This window comes from Phacochoerus africanus, chromosome 11 (genome assembly GCF_016906955.1).
Source record: "Phacochoerus africanus isolate WHEZ1 chromosome 11, ROS_Pafr_v1, whole genome shotgun sequence".
NCBI classification, from domain to species: domain Eukaryota; kingdom Metazoa; phylum Chordata; class Mammalia; order Artiodactyla; family Suidae; genus Phacochoerus; species Phacochoerus africanus.
The window spans coordinates 74,592,581-74,608,456 of NC_062554.1; the positions used below are offsets into that span (position 1 = coordinate 74,592,581).

At 35.8% G+C, this 15,876-nt stretch overlaps 1 non-coding gene across 1 annotated transcript; it reads left to right on the plus strand.

Annotated features, from left to right (window-relative positions):
* Window positions 1-9,221: 9,221 nt before the first annotated feature.
* Window positions 9,222-9,330, plus strand: LOC125112227 (U6 spliceosomal RNA). The gene has a single exon (XR_007131035.1). It is a non-coding gene; the product is annotated as a U6 spliceosomal RNA (small nuclear RNA).
* The last annotated feature ends 6,546 nt before the right edge of the window (window positions 9,331-15,876 follow it).

The following is a 15,876-nucleotide window of genomic DNA, read 5'->3' on the forward strand; positions in this document are numbered from 1 at the left end:
AAATGAATAGAGGAATGTCAATCAGCTATTATAGAATGAACCCAGAAATTGTATGGAGAAAACAGGAATAGTGTTGAGGGGCACCAGGTTTTGGATGACTTCTTTTTCTCTGTTAATGTCCTTTTTCTTTCTTATTTTTCTTTTGATTTACATTTAAATGAATGCTTCTGGGTTATGCTGCTCCTTTGCCTGCCAGTGGACACTATGTTTCAGATTGGTTACAGTTAGAAAATCTATACCCTATATCAATTTGAAAAGGAAATAGAAGGCCACAATGTTATTAAATATATACATGAAGTCTCTGAATGACTGAGGTTCCACATTTATCTTAATATTTCGGCACAACCTTAAGGAAAGTCTTTCTTTTCTTCAGCCTCTGAATTGAGGAGGAAGAATTAATATAATATGTTCTGTCCTTCAGAGGAAGCTGTCTAATGGTTTGATTCAGTAGTTTCAATAGTTTGATTTATGAAAGAATTGCTCAAAACCAGTGACTAGTAGTCTTTACCATTTTTTCTTAGGAAGGGAGGATCTGCTATGGTCCTACAAACAAAGGAAACATTAAAGCTAATTTCTCCATAGACCTTGGAAAAGTGGCAACAAATAATGGATTTGTCCTTCAAAAAATGTTTCAAGAAAGCATCTTTTCAGTCACTGATCAGCTACAAATCCGTTTAGGGCAGAACCAGACCAGCCATGGGTGATTTTTCTCATTAAAGTAGTGTTTAAACTGTTGTTTCCAGATGACATAGGAGACATACCAGACAAACAACACCTGCAAGAAGAATTGGGAAAGTATTGATTTTTCATTAGTCAAAAAGTTTACTAGGCAGATGAAAAATAATTTGCCTTCACAGTGACATTTTTCCTGAAGTCTTACTTGTCAAAAGCATTGTTTTTCCTTAAACACTCAAACTTTAATTACTGGAAAAGGTTAGCATCAAAATCAAGGACATGTCAGTAAATTAGAGGTCACATCAGAAAAAGTAATTTAGTTAGGAGCGAATGAATTTTTCATCTTGTCTCTAACTCTCCCCCTAACCTCCTCTCCCTTCCTCACATGACCATACTCTCCTGTGTTCACATGAATACTATTAGCAACAATAAGTGGATATTTTAACAAAACAATGTTTGGGTATCAGTAAATTTTACAAGATAGTCCTAGTTAGGTATAATCAGAACTTATAAAATCGGTCTAGAAGCTGGCAATCAAGATGCCTGAATGACTTTCCTTGAAATTGCACCCCATATTTGGAGGCAAATACCATTCTGCCTGTGTACCTTTTCCCCAGAATTTGGGTGCACCTCCACTGACATTCCTAGACCTTTTACCATTTTGTAGATCTGCAGTTGTATTCACCTACAATGGTTCTCTTCCTTCTTATTATTCTTGACACCATTCTCTTGTGTAGACTAAGGTTGAATTGGCTTCTAATGACACAGTGTTATACTCTTGTTGAATATACTATCAACTAAAACTCCAAAGCGGCTCCCCTCTGTCCCCCATTTTATACACACACACACACACACACACACACACGTGTGTGTGTGTGTGTGTTTGTGTATACTTGATTTTCAACTGAATAGTTTTTAAAAATTTCATCGATCTTGCCTGTCCAGATCTTAGGGAATTCAAATTTTACACTATTGCCTATCTTAAAGAAATAGCTTGTATCATCTGAAAATTTGACAATCCTCTATGTACCATTTGGCTAAGTTGCTTAGAAGGAGAACAGAGGCAAAGACCAAGCTCTTTGGAAGAAGCAGAGAAAACTGTTTTTGGAGGAAAATAGAATGGAATACCAATTTTGTAAGATGCAGCTGAAAAAAGAGTACCATGTTTAAATACATGTGGAAAATGCTATATAAACACCCATTTTAATATTTAGAATATATATTGATGATTAAAAACTCTAAGAAACTTCCTTCCAGATTGACATTGATCAACAAATTTATCATTTCCCAAACTGTGTTCCACTAGATATTCCTTGTTAAATTTAAGCATAAATAAATATTTATTTCATTTGGGACTTTCAGAACCATATTTATGGTAAATTTGTAATGTGCAGCCATAGAATATTCAGTCTTTTTATAATTTACTGGACCACAAAGACTTTTTCTTCACAGAGCATCTTTCAAGACTGGCATGGTAAATTTGGTAAAACCATGTCAGTGACTATTTGGGGGCTATGGTTGTTATATTGGCTCCATGTATTCCAACCTCAAATTTTGTGAGTTAATCTAATGGATGACAGCCCTCCACCAGTTCTATGAACAAACATTAAAATCAGCAAATATTAAGGTTACTTTTTGAAAGAACCCAGTTAAAAAATCAACTTTTTTGAGTCAAAATCAAATTTATTTGCATACAGTAAAATGTGATTCTTTTAAGGGTGCATTCTTAGAGTTTGACAAATGTATACATTGTATAACCACCATGACAGTTAAGATTTAGAACATTTTCAGAGTTCTCTGGTGACTTAGTGGCTAAGGATTCAGTGTTGTCATTGGGGTGGTGCAGGCTCCATCTCAGGCCTGGGAACTTCTGCATGCTGTGGCGAGGCCGAAAAAAAAGAACTTTATCATCAACTCCCAAATTCCCCTCATGCCCATTTGCAGTCAATATGCTATGACTCCTAATTGGCTGTTTATTGCTATGGATTAGATTTGCATTTTTTAGAATTTCATATAAATGGTATCCTACATCCTATCCCAGGGAACCAATGAACCAGTAGAGGCCAGGTTGTAATGTGGCTGACAGTATTGACATCAACTTGAGTTTCTTGGCTCCCACCATTTCAGCCTCTATAAGCCTTCCCTCTCTGTCATGTTCACCCAGTATATTAGTAAATACTATACGTGGTAAGGCTTGCACATAGAATCGCTAAACCCATTTCTTTAGGGAGGCAGTCTCTCTAATCCTCACTTAAATGAGAATTGAGATTCTCTGAAACTTCTGTGTTCACCCTTTCATGGGTAAGAGATGATTCAGGATGGGGTAATGGAGGAATTATTAAGAAGATTGCTTCTTTCTGTAATTTCCTCTCTAGCCTTTTAGATGGGTAATTAGCAACAGAATATTGGTTTTCTTAGATTGTTGCCTAGTAGCATAAACTTGGTTAAAGCAGTCCTGCTGGCATTCTAGGAAAGGGTTTCTTTTACTGGTGTTTATCATTCAGATGCTGAAATTCACACTGGGTGAAACTTGGCATGACAGCTCTCAGCTCAGTTGCAACTTAGAAGAAAACAGATTCTGCTTTGCTTAAATTGTTTTCGATTGACTGGGTAAGAATAAATTAAAGGTTCTCGTAGGTAATAGCTTCTGAATTCAATTAAAAATATCATCAGGCAGCCGCTTTCTCTCTTTTTTTTTTTTCTGAAAGTACATAAATGATTTTGAGCTACTTAATTGATTTTCTTATGAAGTTTTTTGACTGACAGGTTTAGTTTAATTCTTCCTCAGTATTTTTCACTCATAGCAATATAGGGATAGAAAATAGAAATCAGAAAAAAATTCTAATTATCCTGCTATTATAAGAATCTCAGAGTTATAACATCTTAAAGGTCAGTCAATTCATCTCTTCATTTGTTCATTCATTCGAACACTGATTCATTGATCAAATATTTTTCTCTTAATTTGGGCCAGGTTCACTGCACAAAGTACTTATCGCACTTGGGATTTTTTGTTTACAAAAGACCCTAGTTTGCTAGTCTATAAATTTCAAGCAAGCTGGGGTCATGTATGTCTGTTTTATTTACTGCTGGACCATAAGTACCAAGAATAATAGATGGTGTATATTAGACATTCTATAAGCATTTGGTGGAAGAAAGAAAAAAAGAGAGGTGGGGGGAGGAAAGAAGGAAGGCAGGCAGTAGGCAGGCAGGCTGGCTAGAAGGCTAGAAAGGATAGGATATGTGGATGTTCTCTGTACTCCATATTCCTGGATTGGAAAAATCAATATTGTAAAAATGGCCATACTACCCAAAGCAACCTACAGATTCAATGCAATACCTATCAAATTACCCATGATGTTTTTCACAGAACTAGAACAAACAATCCAAACATTTATATGGAACCACAAAAGACCCAGAATCGCCAAAGCAATCCTGAGAAACAAAAACCAAGCAGGAGGCATCACTCTCCCAGATTTCAAGAAATACTGCAAAGCCACAGTCATCAAAACAGTGTGGTACTGGTATCAAAACAGACAGACAGACCAATGGAACAGAATAGAGAATCCGGAAATAAACCCTGACACCTATGGTCAATTAATCTTTGACAAGGGAGGCAAGAACATAAAATGGGAAAAAAAGTTTATATTTTTATATGAATAAGATTTTACTACATATATAGTATTGTTTTATAGCTCATTAAAATATAAAGGCTTTGATATTTTTTCCTGATTACTAAAAAATACCCAATAAAATATAAATAATATAGAAAATATACAAATAAGAAAATACTATTCAGTTTTAGCTTCATCACTCAGAGAAAAATGGTGTCTTGCAAGTTTTCTAATAGATATGATGTCACAAGTCTTTCCCAGAGTATCTTAACAAAATTGTATCTGTCTTCAGATCCAGTCCTACAACTTACTGTAGTAAAGTTATTTTAATATAATTGGAGGCTCTTCCTGCCGAATTGCTTGTCTACATCTCTGGGTCAAGTCACTGCTGCATGCCCAAACTTGGCTCTTGGCTTTGTAAGTCCACAAAGTTAATATTATAAGTTAACTGGCATCTGAGAGTCAAATTCAGAAGGCTCAGACTTGCAAGACACAAAATCCTATGTGGAATGTCAGACCTGTTCTCATTTTTGCACCTGCTGGAATCCTCTGCCTGGAACTCTCCAATTACATAAGTGGCTCTTTCCCTCATTGTTCAGATCTCTACTTAAATGTCTCATATTTGAACCCTTTCATCACCATCCTTTTCAAAGTAGCATGCCCCTTTCTCTGATACTGTGAATTCCCTCCTTTATGTTTCCTCTAGGGACTTATCATTATCTGATATTATATTATTCATTGATATTTGAAAATATTAGTCACTCTATATTTTGTTTGTTCACTCATGTCCAGCACACAATATATGCTTAACCAGTTTTTGTAGAATGAATGAATGATCTTCCAAATGTGACCCAACAAGTTAATTGCCCATTTTACTCAATTTCTATCTCTAGAAAAATATCTTTGGGAAATGTGATCAAGAACAGGAGGTACTGGGAGTTCCCATTGTAGCTCAGCAGGTTACAAACCTGACTAGGATCCATGAGGATGTGAGTTCGATCCCTGGCCTCACTCAGTGGGTTAAGGATCTGGCATTGTTGTGAGCTGTGGTGAAGTCACAGTTGCAGCTTGGATCCCATGTTGCTATGGCTGTGACGTAGGCCAGCAACTGTAGCTCCAATTAGACCCCTAGCCTGGGAACTTTTTTATGCCACAGGTGTGGCACTAAAAAGCAAAAAAAATCAAAGAACAAAAAAACAGGAGGTGTCATATCACCATAATGTTATCATCACCATGAAGCATGCATTTATCAATAATATACAGTTTTATTCTGTTGATATGAACAATAGAGATAACTTCATCTATCAGTTACCAACTTGAGGCTTATGAGGTCAGAAAGGATTTTTAAAACTTCAAAAATTTTAGGAGTTCCCTTGTGGCACAGGTTCGATCCCTGGCCCAGGATCTTTTACATGCTATAGGCATGGCCAAAACAAAAAAAGAAAATTTTTTAAAAATATATAATGATTTTTTTTTTCCATTATAGCTGGTTTATAGTGTTCTGTCAGTTTTCTACTGCACCGCATGGTAATCCAGTTACACATACATGTATACATTCTTTTTTCTCACATTATCATGCTCCATCATAAGTGGCTAGACATAGTTCCCATGCTACACAGCAGGATCTCATTATTAATCCATTCCAAAGACAGTAGTCTGCATCTGTTAGCCCCAAGCTCCCAATCCATCCCACTCCCTCCCCCTCCCCCTTGGCAACCACAAATCTATTCTCTAAGTCCATGATTTTCTTTTCTCTGGAAAGGTTCATTTGTGCTGTATATTAGATTCCAGATATAAGTGATACCATATGGCATTTGTCTTTCTCTTAAAAACGGAAAGTTTAATGAAACCCATGCAGTTATCCTTAATAAGGCTCGGGAGGGGGGAAGATAAAATAGGTAATCCAGAGGTTACGAAACTTCCTCAGGTCACAGGAAGTTTATTTGGTAGTTTTCTCATAAGTGTTCCTAAGTCTGATAGTCTTGTTTATTACATATTTATATCCACACAATTCAGTAGTAATAGTTGGTCTGAAAAATGCTGCTAAGTTTCCCTAGAAAATTTAAAATATCTGGGAGTGCTTGTGTGAATATTTTGCAGTACTCTAAAGGAATTTGGAACACAGTTTGGGAACAGTGGAGCTGACCAAAGCTTCTAAACTGCATACGTTTACCATAAGACTAAATTACTGTTAATTCCAAAATAAGACCAAATTACTATAATTCCAGCTTAATTTGGTCATTGATGACATCATCAGAATTCCTGGGACAAGTTTGTTGCACCAAGTGCAACTATCAGAGCACAAATTGAGTGGTTGTAGGGTTTGACTTGAATGAATTAAATCCTGCGACAATGACAGCAGTGTTAAGCAACCAAGAGTTCTGTGTTCTAAGGAACTAAACTCTTCTTCCTAGCTTTTATATTACTAGCCATACCGTCCCAAAAGTAATTTATGTGATTTTATAATACTATCATAAACTTTGCCACTAATAAATCATTTGCAAACTGGATTAACATTGACCAAAAAATAGTGATGATGTGGGCAGTACAAATTATTTATTGTTCAATGTATATGAAGCTTAGTTGGTAGACAGAATCCTTTTTTTTGTCTTTCTGCACCTACAGCATACAGACCAGTAGCAGCAGCTCCAGTTAGACCCCTAGCCTGGGAACTTCCATATGATGTGGATGTGGCTCTAAAAAAAAGACAAAAGACAAAAAAAAAATCTTCATAAGCTCTTCCAAAAAAAGAATAGGAGGGAACTTTTTTTACTCATTCCATGAGGCTATCTTTATGCTGATACCAATCAGAAGAAAGGAAAACAAAGCACTAATATCTCTTATGAACATAAATGCAACAAAATACAGCAAACCAAATATGATGACATATGAAAAAGGTTATCCCCTTTAACCAAGGTGGATTAATGCAAGATTGGGTTTTTACATCTGAAAATCAATTAATGTAACATATAATATTAATAGAATATGATATTCCACCTGATCATCTGAATAGATATAGAAAAGACATTTAACAAAATGCAGTACCTTTTCATGGTTAAAGACACTTTAAAAATTAGTTATAGAAAGGAAATTTCTTAGTGTAATAAAGGGCATCAAGAAAAAGCCCACAACTAATACCATATTTACTGATGAAAGATTGAAGCCTTTTCCCTAAACTCAGGAATGAGACAAAGATGTCTGCTGTCATCACTTCTGATCTACACTGTAGTAGAGATTCTAGCCAGTGTGTTTAACCAAGAGAGCTAAATAGGAGGCTTCAAGATTGGAAAGAAAGAAGTAAAACTCTATTCACAGATGACATGATCTTGTTTTTAGAAAACCCTAAGCAATCCACTGAAAATTATTAGAAGTGATAAGATCAGAATGATTATAGGTTATAATATTAATATAAAATTCACTTATAAATAGGGGCAGGGGACTAATAGGTAAAAGCTACTGTGTACAAAATAAAATAAAAGGATATATTTTAAAACGCAGGAAATATAGCCAATATTTTATAATTTTAGAGTGTAATCAGTGAAGATTTTGAATCACAATGTTGTATCCCTGGAACTAATATATTATAAATCAATTATACCTTAATTAAAAGGATTAACTGTAGTCCTATACACTAGCAATGGATAATCTTAAAATGAAATTAAGAAATGTATTTAAAGTAGCTTAAAAAGAATAAAGTACTTAGGATAAATTTTACAAAAGAAGGGTAAAACTTATACTCTGCTATCTGTAAAACACTGTTTAAAATAATTAATGAAGACTAAAACAAATGGAAATGATTTTCATGTGCATTTAATCAGAATGACAGTATTCCCCCAACTGATCTACAGATCTCATGCTTGGTTTCTTCACAGAAATTGCCAAGCTGATCATAAAATTCATATGGATTTTTAAGAAAACCAGAAGATTCAAAATAATATTGAAAAAGAAGAATGAAGTTCTAAGTTGGAGGACTTACACGTCCCAATTTCAAAACTTACTATATAAAGCTATGATAATCAAGACAGTGTGGCACAGTCATAATGATAGACATATAGATGAACAGAGTAGAATTAAGAGTCCAGAAGTAAACCCTGCATTTATAGTCAGTCGTCTTTGGACAAAACTACCCCTAAAAAAATTGAATGGAGGAAAGAATATTTTTTCAATAAATGATACCTAGGTAACAAAATATCTATATAAAGAATGACACTGGATGTATAGCTCACATCATATACAGAAGTTAAGTAAAAGTGGATCATAGACCTAAATGTAAGCGCTAAAAAATAATGCTCTTAGAAGAAAAGATAGGCACAGATCTGTTGCCTTGGGTTTGGCAATGGTTTTTGAATTATGATAACAAAAGTATAAGCAATAAAACAAAAAAATAGACTAAACAGACTTTATCAAAACTAAAACTTTTGTGCAATAAGGGACATAATCAAGAAAGTAAGAAGACTGCCCACTGGGTGGGAGAAAATATTTGGAAATCATATACCTAATAGGGGACTTGCATCTAGAATATATAAAGGACTCTCACAAGTCAAAAATAAAAAGACTAAGCAAATTTTAAAAATCACATAGTATCTGCATAGACATTTCTCCAAAAAAGATTTACAAATGATAAATCAGAATCATAATGAGCAGTTTCCATTGTGGCTCAGTAGGTTAAGAACCTGACATAGCGTCTGGGAGGATGTAGATTTGATCCCTGGCCCTCAATCAGTAGGTTAAGGATCTGGTGTTGCCACAGGCTACGGCATAGGCCACAGATGTGGCTCAGATCCTGTGTTGCCATGGCTGTGGTGTAGGCGGGCAGCTACAGCTCCACTTCAGCCTGTAGCCTGGAAACTTCCATATACTGTGGGTGCAGTGTAAAAAGAAAAAATTCTTAATGAGGTATCAATTCATATATATATATATATAAAATAAAAAAGAGTGTATTCTTTCTTGGATGTCACATATACTAAAATTGGAATGATACAGAGAAGAATAGCTATGTCCCTGTACAAGCATGACAAAAATTCATGAAGTGTTCCATGTTTTTAAAAGATAAATAATAACAAGTATTGGATAGGATGTGGAGAAAATTAGAACCCTCAAACACTGCTGTTAGGAATGTAAAAGAGTACACTTTTGAAAACGACCTGAAAATACCTCAAAATGTTAAACATACAGTCACCTGACCCAGAAGTTCAATTTTTTTTTGTCTTTTGTCTTTGTTGTTGTTGTTGTTGTTGTTGCTATTTCTTGGGCCGCTCCCACGGCATATGGAGGTTCCCAGGCTAGGGGTTGAATCGGAGCTGTAGCCACTGGCCTACGCCAGAGCCACAGTAACGCGGGATCCGAGCCGCGTCTGCAACCTACACCACAGCTCATGGCAACGCCGGATTGTTAACCCACTGAGCAAGGGCAGGGACCGAACCCACAACCTCATGGTTCCTAGTCGGATTCGTTAACCACTGCGCCATGACGGGAACTCCAGAAGTTCAATTTTTATACCCAAGAAAACATACTTTGGGGTTCCCTTCATGGCTCAGTGGTTAATGAACCCGACTAGGATCCATGAGGATGCAGGTTCAATTCCTGGCCTCACTCAGTGGGTTAAGGATCTGATGTTGCCTTGAGCTATGGTGTAGGATCCTGCATGGCTGTGGCTGTGGTGTCAGCCAATGGCTACAACTCCAATTCAACCCCTAGCCTGGGAACCTCCATGTGCCTTGGCGCAGCCCTAAAATAGCAAAAAAGAAAAAAGAAAAAAAGAAAACATACCTCCACAGAAAAATATGTTGTACATGAAAGATCATAGCAGTGTATTCAGAATAGCCAAAAAGTAGAAATAACCCAAATGCCCATCAAAATGATGATGGATGAATAATATAAGTGGTATAATTACACAATTGACTATTACATGGCAATAAAATGAAATGAAATACATTCTATAAAATAGATGAATCTTGAAAACATATTAAATAAAAGAAGCCCTTGAAAAAGGCCACATACTATATGATTCATATGAAAAATCCATAATCCATAATAGGCAAATCCATAGAGACAGAAGAAGATTAGTGGTTATCTAGGTCTGAAAGTTTTGGGGAAGTGATAGCTAAAAAGAACATGGTTTCTTTTGGAGTGATGAAAATGTTCCAAAATTAATTGTGCTGATGTTCACGTAACTCCAAGAATATACTAAAAACCCACTGAATTGACACTTTAAATGAATGAATTATATGGTATAATAATTATATTTTATTAAACTTCTGCCAAAAGTGTCAAGAGTATATTAATAGTAGACTATACTCATTGAACAGGAAATTAGTGAGTTGGAAGACAGACTTGAGAAAATCACTCTTGATGCAGCACAGAAATATTGAGAAATAGAGAATATGAAAGATATACATTGAGAGTTTCTGTAATATGTCTAGTGGAGTTCCAGAAAGAAAATATAAAGGATAAAGGAAAAGAATATATTTAAAAGGGATCATGGGTCAGTATTTTCCGTAATTTAAGATAGATCAAAAGCTCAACTCTAAAGCTACTCATAGAGAAGGAGCTTTTGAAAAGAAAAGCTGAAAGAGCTTTAGCAGGATAGGCAAAAAGAAGACCTTAAATGCTACTTGAGAGAAAAATCATATTGCTTATAAATGGATGATATGTAGACTGACAAGACAATTCTGTTCAATAGCAGTGGGTGCCATAAAACGTTGAAACATCTTTGAGGTGCTGAGGGAAAATCAGCTTTTACCTAAAACTCTGTGTCTCCTCAACCTACCATTGAAGAATTGAAGTAGACATCTCAGACATCTAAAAAGTAATTTTTTTTTTTTTTTGTGGTGTAGGCCTGTAGCTGCAGCTCCATTTCAACCCCTAGCTTGGGAACTTCCATATGCCAGAGGTGTGGCCATTAAAAAAAAAAAAAAAAAAAAAGATTGACACTTCTGTGTTTTATTATCCTGTCCAAATATCTGTGCATTCCTTTGTCAGCACTAATTCTTTTTTTTTTCTCTTTTTTTAAATTTTATTTTCCCACTATACAGCAAGGGGATCAAGTTATCCTTACATGTATACATTACAATTACATTTTTCCCCACCCTTTGTTCTGTTGCAACATGAGAGTAGCATTGAGAACTTTGTCTAAAAAGTAATTTTTATCACCCATAGATCTCTTCTTTCAAACTACTGATCGATGTAATTCAGAGAGAAGGAAATAAAACCTGGAAGAAAGCTATGGAGTTGAGAAGCAGTGGTAAGCAACAAAGTCCCATCTTATATTTCATGTTGAGATATCTGGCAATGTGATCAAGCTTGATACCAAACAGACGTGTGTTCTTAGGCTATGTTGAGAATCTTTCTCTGGCTTGAAAAGTTGAATTTTTATAGATGGATTTGAGATGCATGTCAAATGTTCCTCAGGGGTGTGTGTGTGTATGTGTGTGTGTGTGTGTGTGGGAGAGAGAGAGAGAGGGAGAGGCATGTCTAGTTTGCTAACAAGTCTTTCCTGTCTCCACTCAAGGAACTTGTGATTAGCATAAGACCAAATTATTGAAATACAGACATCAGGCCTGCCCCCAGGGTTCTTTACCTCCTCTCTCCATTTTCTAGGTCTTACACTTCACCCTTCTAATTCCTGTTCCCTGTTCTCTACACCTATTGTTAGTGACCAAAAAAAGCTATTCAGTATATCCATGTTGTGTGACCATTTTTACAGTTAGTCACATCTAACTTAAAGTTACTGACAGCTATTAAGCCTGGATTTTTGTGTCTTTTAAAAATGACAGCATGTTGAATACACAGATTGAATATGAAATGAACTGGCCACTGTTGGCCAGTCTTTGGAGAAGCAAGTCTTCTGTAAATAATACATCATACCTAGCCCAAAGCCTCGGAGAACACATGGATCATTAATCTTCTGATATGAATATGATACTGCTAAGTGCCTCTTCAGACCATCCACCAATTCCCTTTCAGGACAATCCACCCTACCAGGGTTTCAGCAAGGCCTCACAGGATGGTAACTGTTAGTACAGTGAAGTGTTATTCCTGCCTCAGTGACCTGATGTATTGCCTCAAGGTTCATTCTCTTCTTCAGGCCATATTGTTTACTTTTCCCTGTTATCTTTTGAGGGACTACTGCTCTCACAGCACACCCCATTCTGAGCACTGACGTCAATGATCTGATGGCTTCCATGAGTTGGCAGAGATCAGATCACAGTTCTATCACTCATCTGCTTGAACAATCACAAGCAGAAAGTCAAGCAGACCCCTTTCCGCATTTGTGCTATATTTATTCTTAGCACTCTACTGAGACTTGGCAACAGCCAGTGGAACCAGGAGATATTTTGTTTGGATTAGGTCAATAGTCATCCTCTGAGATTTTCATCTATCTTGTTTGTTATGGTGCAGTGGTCCCTGTTCCAACATTCCATCTGAATCACAAATGGCTTGGATAAATCCATCTTGTTAAATGACATGGAGAGCTGAATCACCGGTATTTATTTACTTATGAAATTCACATTTAAATAAATCATTGTTAATCAAATGACATTGATGTGTGCCTACCAACATTATTTTCTTAGTTAACAAAATATGAATGCAAACTCTGAAAGAGTTCTGGTTTCCCTAAACTATCCAGAGATGTTTAAATATGTAGCTGTTTAGAAAGGCCGTTCTCATTGCTCTTCTAATCTCAATTATTCTGAAAAAAGTGATATTATTTTTTCAAATATAGATTAAGATGAGTAGCTTTCTCTTTAAAGAAAGAGAAATGAGGTACACTCTGTAGAATGAAGCTAGGCTCCTCTTATTAAATTTCCTGTGTAGATCTCTAACCATGCTTTGTATTCAGACTTTCATAAGTTTCTTCTCTTTAAAAATATAGATTTCCCATATCATAGATCCAGGCTCTTTCATAAGTTCTAGTGCCTTTGAAATACACCTCTCATTCTATCATCGCACCACCTATCTCACCTTATTGTATAACACTTCACAATTTTCATCCTCTGCCCTCTATTTTGGTCTTCACAACAGTCTTGTGAAGTAGGGCCATCAGATACCATGTGCCATTCCATTTTACCTCTGGTGTGGAATGTTTTTCTTATAACTATATAATTATAGTCTAATTATGACCTAAGAATTATGTGAGCCCATGAAAACCAGGAAAAATGTGAAGGTGTTGTAAAAACTGACTGAAGAATTTGACTTAAGAGTCAGAGCCATCCTACATGTACAGTAAAATAAACCTGGAACCAAGCTAATGGGAAAGAAGGAGACATCTAATGCCAAAAAGTCCTAGAACCACACATAAAACAATGTCATATTTGGCTTCTTGGCCTCTTCATGTTTTTCATTTATGCTTCTCAGACCATGGGGCAATCTTTAATTACATTTCCTTTCCTCTTTTCCTCTTTCCCCAGGAGTAGAGGGTCTTTAGAAAAAAATTACCTACATAAAAAATTAGAGATATAGAGTATAGAGGATTCTGAGTATTATGAATGTTATGGCAAGTAATTGCTAGCTACTTTTGTAGTCAAACTTTAAAATCTCATTTACTTAACAAAGAATTATTTCTTACTTTTGTCATAGTCAAATAAAGGCAAAGAAAATTTTCTCTAGTGGTATCTCAGAGATCCAGGCTGCATCCATATTGCAACAGTGGGGATGCAGAGTAACTGCTCATAACTGCCTTGGACCCAGAGAAGCACATCATTTACGTACACATTTCCATTGGTGAGACCGCCTTAAAACTAACACTTGAGCTTTTTTTTTTTCTTTCTTTCTTTTTTTAAGGAAATAATTTCATTTTAATAAAATGCTGTTAAGACTTAAAAGTTTTAAAGGAGATCTCAACCCAAATAGAATGCTGGGAAATGTAGAGGAACATGTTGAGTATTTGCTGAGTGCTAACTATGTCTCCTATGAATGTACGGAATGATTTCATTTCATGGAAAATGAGAGCTGAAAAAAGATTTTAGAGAACATCTAGTTTCATCTATTTCCTTATAGCATCAGAGATTTGAGAGTTTAAAAGACTTGGCCAAATTTGCACATCCAACAAGTGGCAGAAGGAGGAGTGATCATAATAACTTAGTATTTACTAAGGTCTTACTGTGTGCCAGGCACGATGTTAACACATCTATGTGACTTATTTCCCTGAACCTTTACACTGACCCTATGAAATAGACGGTCTTCTTATCTTCATTTTAAAGATGAAAAATTAAAGCTCAGCGAAGACAGGTAAAACATCCCAGGTCCTGCAGTTAATAAATGGCAGATGGGAGATTTCAAACCCAGGCTGCCTATCATCAAAATGCCAACTTGCAGCCTATCACTTGATGGCCATTATTTTTGTTCTGGTTTCCAAATCCCTCTTCTGATTATAGACTACATGATTTGAGGACTAAATATAGAAGTCTTCATCAAAGAATTATGCTACAGGAGCTTTAAGACTGAAACTGCTCCCATATCTCTACTTGTCTAGAAGACAGGTTGAAGTTACTTGTGAGAGCAGAGAGAAAGCAATGCCTAAACATAGCCAAATCACCTAGATTATCATGGTGAAACTTGCTCTTGGCTTTGAACAAGGCTTTTCCTATAAAGCATATGAATATTTTCTGTCATGTGAGAAATAGCGAATACATAAGAAACATTAACTTACACCTGCAGGGTAAATAAATGGAGAAAACATGTTGCAACATCTGTTTAAGACGCAAGTACTAAATCAGATATAATGGTCTTTCCTTGTCATTCTTGTTCTACGTAATAGCAATACTGGAATTTTTAGTCATAATTGTTCACATCTACTCATTTGATCAGATAGTAGACATCAAAGCCTAGAGTTTTTTTTAAGTTAGCTATTTTATTATTGATACAAAATTCTTCATGTCTAGTGAAAAAACCATGAATAGATTTATAAAATTATTTCTCATTAAGATTTAATTATAATGTGTTTTGGCTAGTACCTAGAATATAGTAAGCCCTTGATCAATGGAATGTCTTGGTGTTCTTCTCATTGTCATTATTACTATTAATACTATTATTACACATCTGTGCATCACTACAGAACTAGTTTTTCCTCACTTTCAATCTTGATGTTATTACAAAATTCTTGATGACAGTAGGGGATGAAAATTTCCGTGAGGAGAGGGGCACTTATGGTAAAATTACCCATCACATTTATTTCATTAAAATGACTTCTTGCTTGATTGACTTCACCATCATGCCAGGTTGTTTCAGACCCTGCTTGCAACTGGATGTCACCAATAGGAAGGCATGAGCCCACAGCGTTTCTAAAACATGTGGATGCAGGCCAGTGAATCATGAGATAATTAACTGGGTATCAGTCCAAATAACTGTTTTGGAGGAAAAATAATTTTCTGTGGTCTAGTCTTGATGAAGTTCCCTGGGGAAGGAGGCCTACTATCCAGGAGGAACCCATCTAGCTGCCATCAGAAGAACTGGTAGCAGTCCCAACTCTTGTTACCAATCTGTTATTTCCCTTACTTCTTCAAAAGTGCCTTTTTTCCTTTTTGACTGTTAAGTGGGGTGGTTATTTTGAGAGTCATAAGGTATACAGTTCAAGTTTTTAAAACACCAT